The following is a 10562-nucleotide window of genomic DNA, read 5'->3' as shown; positions in this document are numbered from 1 at the left end:
TCCGAGCTGGCCCTAAGGATACTAGGAAGCAAGGAGATCAAGCCACACACATTGATCTGGTTTCCAGCACACATGGGACAGATCGAGAGTGCCCCGCCCAACCTCAACGAGTCGGCACACGGAGCTGCGCGAGGGATCATCAACCGCGTAGCTACCGGGCAGCGTGACGCTGGGGGTACTGACAATCGGGACTCTCCTTCCACGTACACCGAAATTACTAAGCACTTTTACTTGGCTCGGAGGATCTACCCCCTCCCACATTGCAAACTCAATAGACCTCAGGCTTTGACACTAAGGCTTCTACAGACGGGGGCTTACCCAAACCCCCTACTTCTTCACCAGGTGTACCCCGAAATTCAGACAACAAATGCATGTGCACTATGCAATGATTTAGCGAATTTACCTCACATGCTCTGGCGATGTCCCGCGTTACACAGCGATGAAAACAACACTTCTTCACGTTGGGATGCGGTCCTACACAGCCCCAACCTCGAAGAACAGTTATGGGCTGTCCAACGGGCCCGCGACGCGGCGGAGAGACTCGGCCTCTCTGTCCCGACGTGGGAGCGGCCCGCTGCGCGCTAGTGCGCGCCCTAAAGGACCCTAATAAAGTTTTTCATCCATCCATCCATCCATCCATCTTCACTAGAAAAATCGGATTAGCGCCGTCTGTTCGAAGTTGGCTTCTAGCTGCTATGCTTTATTACAGGCCCGCAATTGTTGTAACACACATACGCTGCGTACCCTTTATTTTGCCCTTATTAACAGTCATTTAACATACTGTGTAGAAACATGGTGTTTGACATACAACACTTACCTTGATCCTATCCGGCGTTTACAAAAGCGGGCTATCCGAATTGTAACACAAACCAAGTATACTGAACCATGTAAACCAATTTTCCAGTTATTAAATATTCTTCCTTGTGACCTTTTGCGGACTTTAAAGATGGTGGTGTGTGTAAACAACATAGGAAAATATAAACACCTTTCAATGCCTTCCTGACCCGCCGTGGTTGCTCAGTGCCTATGGTGTTGGGCTGCTGAGCACGAGGTCGCGGGATCGAATCCCGGCCACGGCGGCCGCATTTCGATGGGGGCGAAATGCGAAAACACCCATGTAATTAGATTTAGCTGCACGTTAAAGAACCCCAGGTGGTAGAAATTGCCGGAGTCCTCCACTACGAAGTGCCTCATAATCAGAAAGTGGTTTTGGCACGTAAAACCCCATAATTTAATGCCTTCCTGTTTCTTTCTCCTTCTCGACTCAGAAGAAACCTCACACATAGTAACTTTAATCTGCCACTGAATAATAACATCTACAGTGAAAGATTGGTGCAGTTTTCAGGAGCCAAGGTTTGGAATGTTTAACCCTAGAAATAAAACAGTCCCACGAAACAAATAAAACAATAAGAGCACACTTTATGAGCCTTATTTGATCTGTGTGACAGTCGTTTTCGGTTTGTGTTTGTTGTGCCGTGTTCTTCATGACAGAACTTTATTCACTCTGCTGTAAAGTGAATATTTTATTTTCTCTTCATTGTATGCTGTACTTTGGTATTTTGCCGTGATTTTGGGCTTCTCATTTTACACAAGTTCTCTGTCATTGCCATCGTGTATTTTTGTTTTTGAACCCCACACTAACCTCTGGCTATGGGTTCAGTAAGTGTTTTGATCATTTGTACTGCAAGAGTTGCAATAAAATGAAAATGAAATGAAATGAAAACAACACCTTCTACTTCTGCCGCTGAACTAAACCACGGTATAAAAGCGATATGTCGCTTAGCAGCATGACATGTGTAATGGTCAACTTCAGACCTACCGACGCAGTTATAATTCCTCCTTCCATGCCTGCAGGTTAGGTATATGAGCGAGAATACTCCTGCTGCTTAAAGCATAAGTAACACTGAAGCTGTGGCAGAAAACTATAAAGGAACAAAATAAACTGCCAACCCCGGCCCTGCATAACTATGTCCAGCGAAGCTATTGAAAACCACCATTACAACTGCTGAGAGAGGCATGCAATGCTTCATGGCTTGAGACTAAGGGTAGTAGTGCCATGTTAAGGTTATGGAAGGAATGGGAGCAATTGTAATTTTGACAGCACGCCGCCGCCCATAGCGGTGCTGCAACAACATTGAAATCAGTTGCTGGGCAAGTTTATTTGTTTATTAGCTACATGGCGCCGTAGGGCATTACAGAAGGGAGGGTATAGACTTAACTAGGTACACGAACGAATTATTTTAATGCGTGGAAAAAACGTCATTTGATGCGACATATGCAATGCTTGATGGCAAACTGTTCCAATCTCGAGCAGTTCTAACAAAAAAGTAATAACACAAGACGTCACCCCTAGAAGAAAGTCTTTTGCGGCACGGGTATCTTCACAAGAAAGCGGTAGTTCAAGAAGTGGAATCGGATGTTCTGGCATACTTTGCTGCTAACCATCGAGGTAGGGGGCGCGACGCCATTGTGGAGGCCGGAACCTCAAGGTCATCAGTGTGGAAGATTTATAAAAGCTTCATACGCACCCATACTATGAACAGGTTCATCAAATACTTGAAGACCGAGATTTTGAAAACAGACTTGACCTGGTCAATTGAATTTTCCCGAAATGTGAAAAAGCACCGAACTTTCTCACTCGCATGCTTTGGACAGATGAGGCTCATTTCTCCAGAAACGCAGACGTTAATCTTCGCAACGCGCACTACCGTAGTGATAGGAATCCTCACTGGCTGGCACAAACACGACACCAATACCAGTGGTCGTTTAATGCGTAGTGCGGCATTTTTAACCGCAACATCTTTTTGACAACACACTAACGACGCAACGCTACGTCAAAGCAATCCTCAGGGCCCCGTGAACAACGTGTGTTGCAACGTTCCACTAGTGCACCTTCGGAACATGTGATTTCCACACGACGGTGCTCCTGAGCATAGTAGCAGTCACTCTCGAGTGTGGCTCGACAAGCTTTTTCCTGGACAGTGGATTGGTCGGCAGGACCTTCACCCTGGCCTGCAAGGTCGCTGGACATGACACCGCTGGACTTCTTCTTTTGGGGCTACATGAAAGATCGCGTGTATAGCAGCGAAACTACCACACCGGACGCCCTGAAGGCAAAAATAAGCAGAGTCTGCCGCGAGATTCCAACGTCGTTCATCAAAGCTGCAACAGCACAAGTGTTGGAAAGAAGCAAATACTGTATTGGCTTCAGACGGTGACCTGTTTGAGCAGGTGCTATAAGTGGCAGTGGAAAATACCCACTGAAAACTGGTATAAAACATGAATGTTTAACGCACATTCATGATGTCACCCTATCCTTAGATAGAAAAAAAGCTTGCGACATAGATAGAAATAGGCAGAAGGAACTGCGTTGTTTTGCCTCTTTTACGGAGTTCAAGAGACAGAAATGGTAAATGGATAAACCAGTTGCACCTTTGGGTGTTTCTTTGCGGGCGGCTGAGACTCCTTACGTGCTTTTCGTTTATGTTGTATTGAAATAAACTCCTGAGTAGCTCGTTTCCGTTCTTCCAAGAGCTGCCTTTTCTTTCATCGTGCTTTTTTGCACACTGTTTTTTAACAATGGTTGAATTTCTTTTGCAGCTTTGTTTCGAGGTAGGCGAAGGTTAAAGCTAACCCGAGTGCGTCGTAATCGAGCAAAACATTCTTGCGCTCGCATATGCTGACGCTTATAGCACCACACTGGTTAAGTCGCGAAACCTTTCGAGTCATCCTACATGGCGAAGGCTTGTAAAATGCTGCGGTAAACAAATGCAGCCGTATATCTTTCAAAGGCTGCTTGAAGGCGCTTCATTAGCGCCACGCGATGGCTCATCTATTTCATATATCGCGTATTTCGCGAGCTTTTTTTTTCCTGTAAAGAAAACAACCAGACACTTCAGCACGAAAGAAATGCTTGATTCGCAGGTTACTTGAGGTGCCCTACAACTTTTCCATTGACATGTTTGCTACTCAATCGCTAAGTAAAAGTTCGCAGATTAAAAGCAATTAATTACGACTTCGTGAAGAAAAAATACTGCCTGTAAGTACACACGACTGCCGCTACAATGCACTCTGTCCGATTTCTCTAGAACTCTTGTTTATTTTTTTTTAAATCTAGCTGCTAATTAACTGGGACACCCGGTATAGCTTAAAAAGGAGTGCACGTACAAAAGAAAGCATGCTCACTTGCCTACGTTACCGCCGTGACACGGGCTTCGTCGGTCTAACGAAGGTCGTTCCCCGGCCGTAATGTCAGAACGTGAGCATTCGTTTTGTTTTTAAAAACACTTTGAACGCTAAACAGATATGGACGAAGAAAAGGAGCAACACAAGGACCAGCGCTCGTCCTTAAGTTGCTCCTTTTCTTTGTCCCTGATTGTTTTGCGCTCAAAGTGCTTTTAAATATGAATCCGTTCCAACTAGGCCGGCTCGGAGATATGCTTCATTCGTTTTGTTTATGTGTGCCCCTTCAGGCTAAACTACGTGCATACCCCCGGACCTACAGACTGTTCTGTGTGAATTTATGTGTGCATATATATATATATATATATATATATATATATATATATATATATATATATATATATATATATAGGGGTTTTCTTCAAAGTTCAGCACGCAGGACCTGATGTAACATACGCAGGAAAGAGACGACGAACTTTTTGGAAGACTTCTTTATTCCTGCATATGTGTGTGTGTGTGTGTGTGTGTGTGTGTGTGTGTGTGTGTGTGTGTGTGTGTGTGTGTGTGCGTGTGTGCGTGTGTGCGTGTGTGCGTGTGTGTGTGTGTGTGTGTGTGTGTGTGTGTGTGTGTGTGTGTGTGTGTGTGTGTGTGTGTGTGTATTCCCGCATTTTTAGAGATCGCTTATCATCGTAGCGCTATTAAGATAAGCGTACTGGGGAGTGCACTGTGTTGCCGGTATGCATTAGCGTCCACGGTACGCAATGCTCGAGCACTGGAAAATGAATGTACCCAGTGACAAGGCAGGAGCCGAATTGCGCATTGGCCGATACTCGAGCACAATAACAAGCGCATGCGCATTGCCCTTTCTCGATGTCAGAACATTAGTTCGGCAGAAGGCGCGAGAATGCAATTTGGCATCCAGTCCATAGATAAAAAATATTGAAAGCTCTGTCGGGTATGTCACCGTCAACATGCCTTCACACCGTCGCGCTTTACCGCCACTTCCTAGGCATGACTAGTGCACCTTTCAGCAGTCCTGGACGTTTTGCGGCGAGCCGGTCTGCAACTCAACGCATTGAAGTGCCAATTCGGCCGTCGCCAAATTACCGTCCTTGGACATCTCGCTGACGCGAATGGAGTACAACCGGACCCAGGCAAGATCCATGCTGTTACGCACTTCCCTGCTCCAAAGTGTGTCAAGGATGTGCGCAGCTTCATCGGCCTTTGCTAGTACTTCCGCCGTTTCGTGAAAAATTTCGCGGCCATAGCACGACTACTAACCGAGCTTTTGAAAAAAGACGCCCCTTTCCAGTGGGGCGATAACGAGGCCTCTGCATTCTCGCTTCTAATCTACCTTCTAACAACGCCTCCCGTTCTGGCCCATTTCGATCCTTCTGCGCCTACCGAAGTGCGTACTAATGCCAACGGTCACGGAATTGGCGCAGTACTGGCACAACGACAGCGTGGCCACGTCATTGTTATCGCTTATGCCAGCAGGCTCCTCTCGCCCGCGTAGCGCAACTATTCCATCACTGAGCGTCAGTGTCTGGCTCTAGTTTGGGCGGTTGCGAAGTTCCGCCCATACTTATATGGCCGACCCTTTTCCGTTGTCACAGACCATCACGCGCTTTGCTGGTTATGCTCACTGAAAGATCCTACAGCAAGACTTGTTCGCTGGGCATTGCGCCTCCAAGAATATTCTAACTCTGTCACCAACAAATCTGGCCTTCTAGACAAGGACGCTGACTGCCTGTCTCGCTACCCGGTTCACGAGCCTGACGACGCCGACAGTAGTACCGCCAACGGCATTTTCTCTGTGTCTGCCTTCGCTAACATCGCCGATGAGCAGTACCGAGACCTATCGCTGCGAGTACTCATCGAGCGTCTGCGCTCTATACCTACCAACGCATGCGTTCGCCGATATCTCCTCCAGGGCGGCATTTTGTATCGAGGGAACTTCCTTCCTGACGGCCCTGATCTTCTTGTCGTGCCAAAACATCTACAGCAGACTATGCTCTTTGAGATGCATGACGCACCCACTGCAGGACATCTTGGGGTAACCCGCACGTACGACCGCGTCGGCCGCCGCTTCTATTGGCCTGGTCTCGCTCGCTCCGTCCGACGCTATGTTGCTGCTTGTGATCCCTGCCAGCGTCGGAAAACACCTCAGATGCTACCTGCCTGTCGTCTCCAGCTGATCGGGGTCCCTGTGGAACCGTTCTTTCGTGTTGGATTAGAACTCCTCGGTCCCTTTCCCACGTCATCCTCTGGGAACCAATGGGTAGCCGTCGCAACTGATTACGCCACCCGATACGCAATCACGCGGGCTCTCCCTACCAGTTGCGCCACTGACGTCGCGGACTTTCTCTTGCGTGACATTATCTTACTTCATGGCGCCCCACAACAGCTGCTTACTGATCTCAGTGGTAACTTCCTCTCGAAAGTTATCGCCGACATTGTGCGTTCCTGCTCCATTCAACACAAGCTGACTACCTCATACCATCCTCAAACCAATGGCCTGACAGAGCGGTTAAACCGTACTCTCACCGATATGCTGTCCAAGTACGTTTCCAAGGACCACCACGACTGGGATATTGCCCTTCTTTACGTCATTTTTGCGTACAATTCTTCCCGGCACGACACCGCCGGATTTTCTCCATTTTACCTATTGTACGGTCGCGAACCGACCTTGCCCCTAGACACGGCACTTCCTCCTGCTGCAATCTCAACAAGCGAGTATGCGCACGAAGCCATCGCCATCGCGGACTATGCACGCCAGCTTGCCCGTACTCGACTGACAGCCTCGCAAACCACTCAGCAGCGTCGGTACAACGCCCGCCACCGTGACGTAGTTTTCGCCTGGTGCGCTCGTGCTCCTGTGGTCGCCCTCTCGTCACGTCGGACTTTCAGAGAAGCTCCTTTCGCGATATACAGGGCCCTACCGCATGGTCCTCCAGGTGGCGCCTGTGACGTACGAAATTGCTCCTGTGCGTTCAACCTCGTCCTCTACTCTGGCATCTAGTGATGGTGTGCACGTCAGTAGGCTCAAGGCCTACTACACTGCTTCCGAGTCCGGCGTTTAGTCGCTCCGGGACGGCGCTTTTGCCGCCGTGGGTAGTGCTACGGAACAGTATCTGCGATGATAAAGAGGCGATCAGGGGGAAGACAACGACGACGATTAGAAGCTAGCGCTGGCTGTTGCCTTTTGGCCAAGCGCGGCGTATTGCCTTGTAAATATACTTGTATATAGCTTTTCGTCGGCGTCTTCCTGCGTAACCATATAATGACAGCTCCGAGTTTTAAGAAAGTTCTTCACAACTTATCTGATGGGTAAGAAAAGGCGTAAAACAAACGTCGAAGTGTTGCTGGACAGTCGATTTTCGAAAAGAGTTCACAAATGGCAGATTCAGGTCACATACACAACTAGTAGTTTAAAAGCAAAGTCTGTAAATGTCTTGTTCTTCAGCACTACAAAGGTTAAAGAATTAAACACTAAGGTAATATGCACTTGGAGGTTCAATGGTTTAAATATCTCATTCTCTCTTTCTCTCCCCAATTCCCTTCCCCACGCAGAGTAGCATGTCGGCGATGACCGTACACCGGCTAAAATATCTGCCTTACATTAAAGTCCTCTCCCTCTCTCTCTCTCAAGTTATCCCTTCCAATTTTATCTGACCCTTTCTCCTGTTGGGTGCGTGTAAAATAGGAGCGTCGCCACGCTTCTTTCTTCACAATGGTGAAAGCGTGCTCCTGAGCCGGTCTCCACGCAAAACGATTATTCTGTCCTTCGTCTGTGAGCTCCGACAAAGGCTTGGTGACCTTGGTTGTAATAGATACCTGCGGTACATGTAATGGTTCGCGTTCCTCCTACTTTAGCACACTGACGTCGAATATTTTTCGTTTTCCACTTATGCTCAAAAGAAAGGCGACCTCATTCTTATGTTCGATTACTTCAAAACCTTCTATTGCAATAAAGGTTTGTTGGAGCCCGTCGGCAGAAAAAGGTACTCAGCAGGGAGGTTTAACATGCGAAGACGGCTCTTCAGGTCAAAGTACATTTTTTTTTATTTTGCGCATGCCCTCTTCAACCCAACATGGGCGAGTTGACATGCCTCTTCAGGGCGGTTTCGAAGATCGACAAGGCAGGTACAAGTTGGGCGAGTTTCCTCGTCGAGATCTTCATTGGTCCACAGCTCCTTGAGCACCGTCAGTGGTCCTCCCACGCGTCGACCATAAATAAAATAAAACAGCGAGAACCGCAGTCTCACTTGCGGCACCTCTCTCTAGACGAAGAGCAGTAGGGTGAGGTACCTTGCCATGATGCGTTTTTCATGGCACAACCTCTTCAGCATGGTCTTCAGGTTCTCGTTAAGCTACTCAACGAGCCTATTCACCATAGCATGATATGGGATGTTCGAAGAAACCTGATGGCAAGTAGAAGGCCCGCCTCTTCCATGTGTTCTCCTGTGAAACTTGTTCCTTGGTCAGTTACGATCTCTTTCGGTAGACCAATGCCAGAAAAAATCTCAAGCATTTCTTCTGCCACGTGCACAGCATCAACTGTAGGGACAGCAATGGAATCCACATATCGCGTGGCAAAGTCTATAAGAAGGAAAATATAATGGTTGCCTCCGTTCGATTTCGGTGAGAAAGGACCTATCAAATCGACCGCAACACGCTCAGAAGGCATAGGCATGATACGCATGCTGCCCAGAGGCGCAGCAGCAATTCTGTCTTTTGGTGTAGTCGTTAGTCGTTAGTCGTTAGACGTTAGTCGTAGGCGTTAGCTCCCGGCTTACGCACGCGTGTAGTGCCGCAACGGAATACTCCGAAACAGCGGAAGAGGTAGCGATTGCGCTTGCGCTTACCGACCCCCTCTGCGAGGTAGTTTTTAGCGACTCACAATCCGCAATTCGCAACTACGCGCGGGGGCGCATTTCCTCCGAAGCTCTCCAGATTCTAAGGAAAGCTGGTCGACAGCACTTCGATAACACCACGATAATGGTTTCCAGCGCACGTCGCCACCCCCACCGATGAGGGCCTCATTACCTTGAACGAGGTAGCACACCGTTCTGCGCGAGAACTGACCCGCCGCGCAGAATCGGAGACCGCCTCTTCGAGTTCGGAACTCCTGGTTCATACATAACACGCGAGAACGCCTGGTCAGGTACAATGACATCACCAAGCACTACCAGGTAGGCAGGCGGTTGCTGCCCCCACCTCACCCTATGCTGAAACGTCGCCAGGCAGTCATCTGGCGACAATTGCAAACACAAACATTCCCCAGTCCGGTGCAATTGCAGCACATTCTCCCCGCGCAATACCCGACTGCTCTTTGCAAATTATGTCAGGAAAATAGAGCGACGCTGTCACACATGTTGTGGGAGTGTCGGGTTACATCAGCTACAATGGCAGTAGCTCCGGAAGCTCTTGCGTCGAAGTGGGCCGCCGCTCTGCGCAGCTCCAACCTCAAGACACAAGAGTGGGCTGTCCAGCAAACCCGAGAGGCGGTGACGAGGCAAGGCCTCGAAGTCCCCTCATGGTAGACCTGAGCCCGGGTCGTCAAATTTGCCGGATTCAAAATAAAGTTGTTTCCATCCATCCATCTTTTGGTGTTGTTCGTCGCCATGCATATCTTACCAGTAGAAATCTGCCAAGATTCGACCTGTCGGGCACCGAATGCCTTAATGTCCTGTCATAAGACTTTCGTGTGTGACTTCGAGGATATGTCTTATAAACATCTTCGACACGAGAAGCTGGTTAAATGTCCTTTAAGACCTGAGCCCGGTGGTACACCCTGCTTAATACAATTTGTTACAAAGAAATTACTTGCTACACGTACTTTGTATTGCTGGTCAAGAAGTAAGTCTTTAATAATGCTAGCGCAGGACCCGTCATAACATAACACTCAAGTGTATCAAACAGGACTTAATGGTTAACAGCGTCAGATGTTTGCGATTATTCCACGGGCGACACATGATGTTATTCTGGGCAATAAATTTTTGCGGGAGGGTGGTGCCACTGTCTACTGCCGTACAGGGAATGCATTCATAAGTGGCACGATGCTGACAGAACTCCCCTAGAACCCTGTAAATCACGATACAACCCTGTGTGTTTGTGGTGATAGGTTCGTACCTGCATCATCTACCGCTTGTGTTCCCGTTGTCTGTTGTGCGCCGATTCCGACAGCTTCGATACTACCGTAGAATCGATGCAGATTAACTGTATGAAGAAACATGTGTTGGTTCCCCGTTTTGTAGTGTTCTATCTCATTCTGTTCTGCCAATTCTCTTTTTCATCTTTGAAGGAATTCTGAAACGATTTTGATGATTTTGAACAAACGTATTGAGTCGTTAGGATTGGCCCTGTTGATGGTGAAG

The sequence above is a fragment of the Dermacentor andersoni genome, chromosome 11 (assembly GCF_023375885.2).
Source record: "Dermacentor andersoni chromosome 11, qqDerAnde1_hic_scaffold, whole genome shotgun sequence".
Classification (NCBI taxonomy): Eukaryota; Metazoa; Arthropoda; class Arachnida; order Ixodida; family Ixodidae; genus Dermacentor; species Dermacentor andersoni.
Note: the sequence above shows the minus strand (reverse complement) of the source record.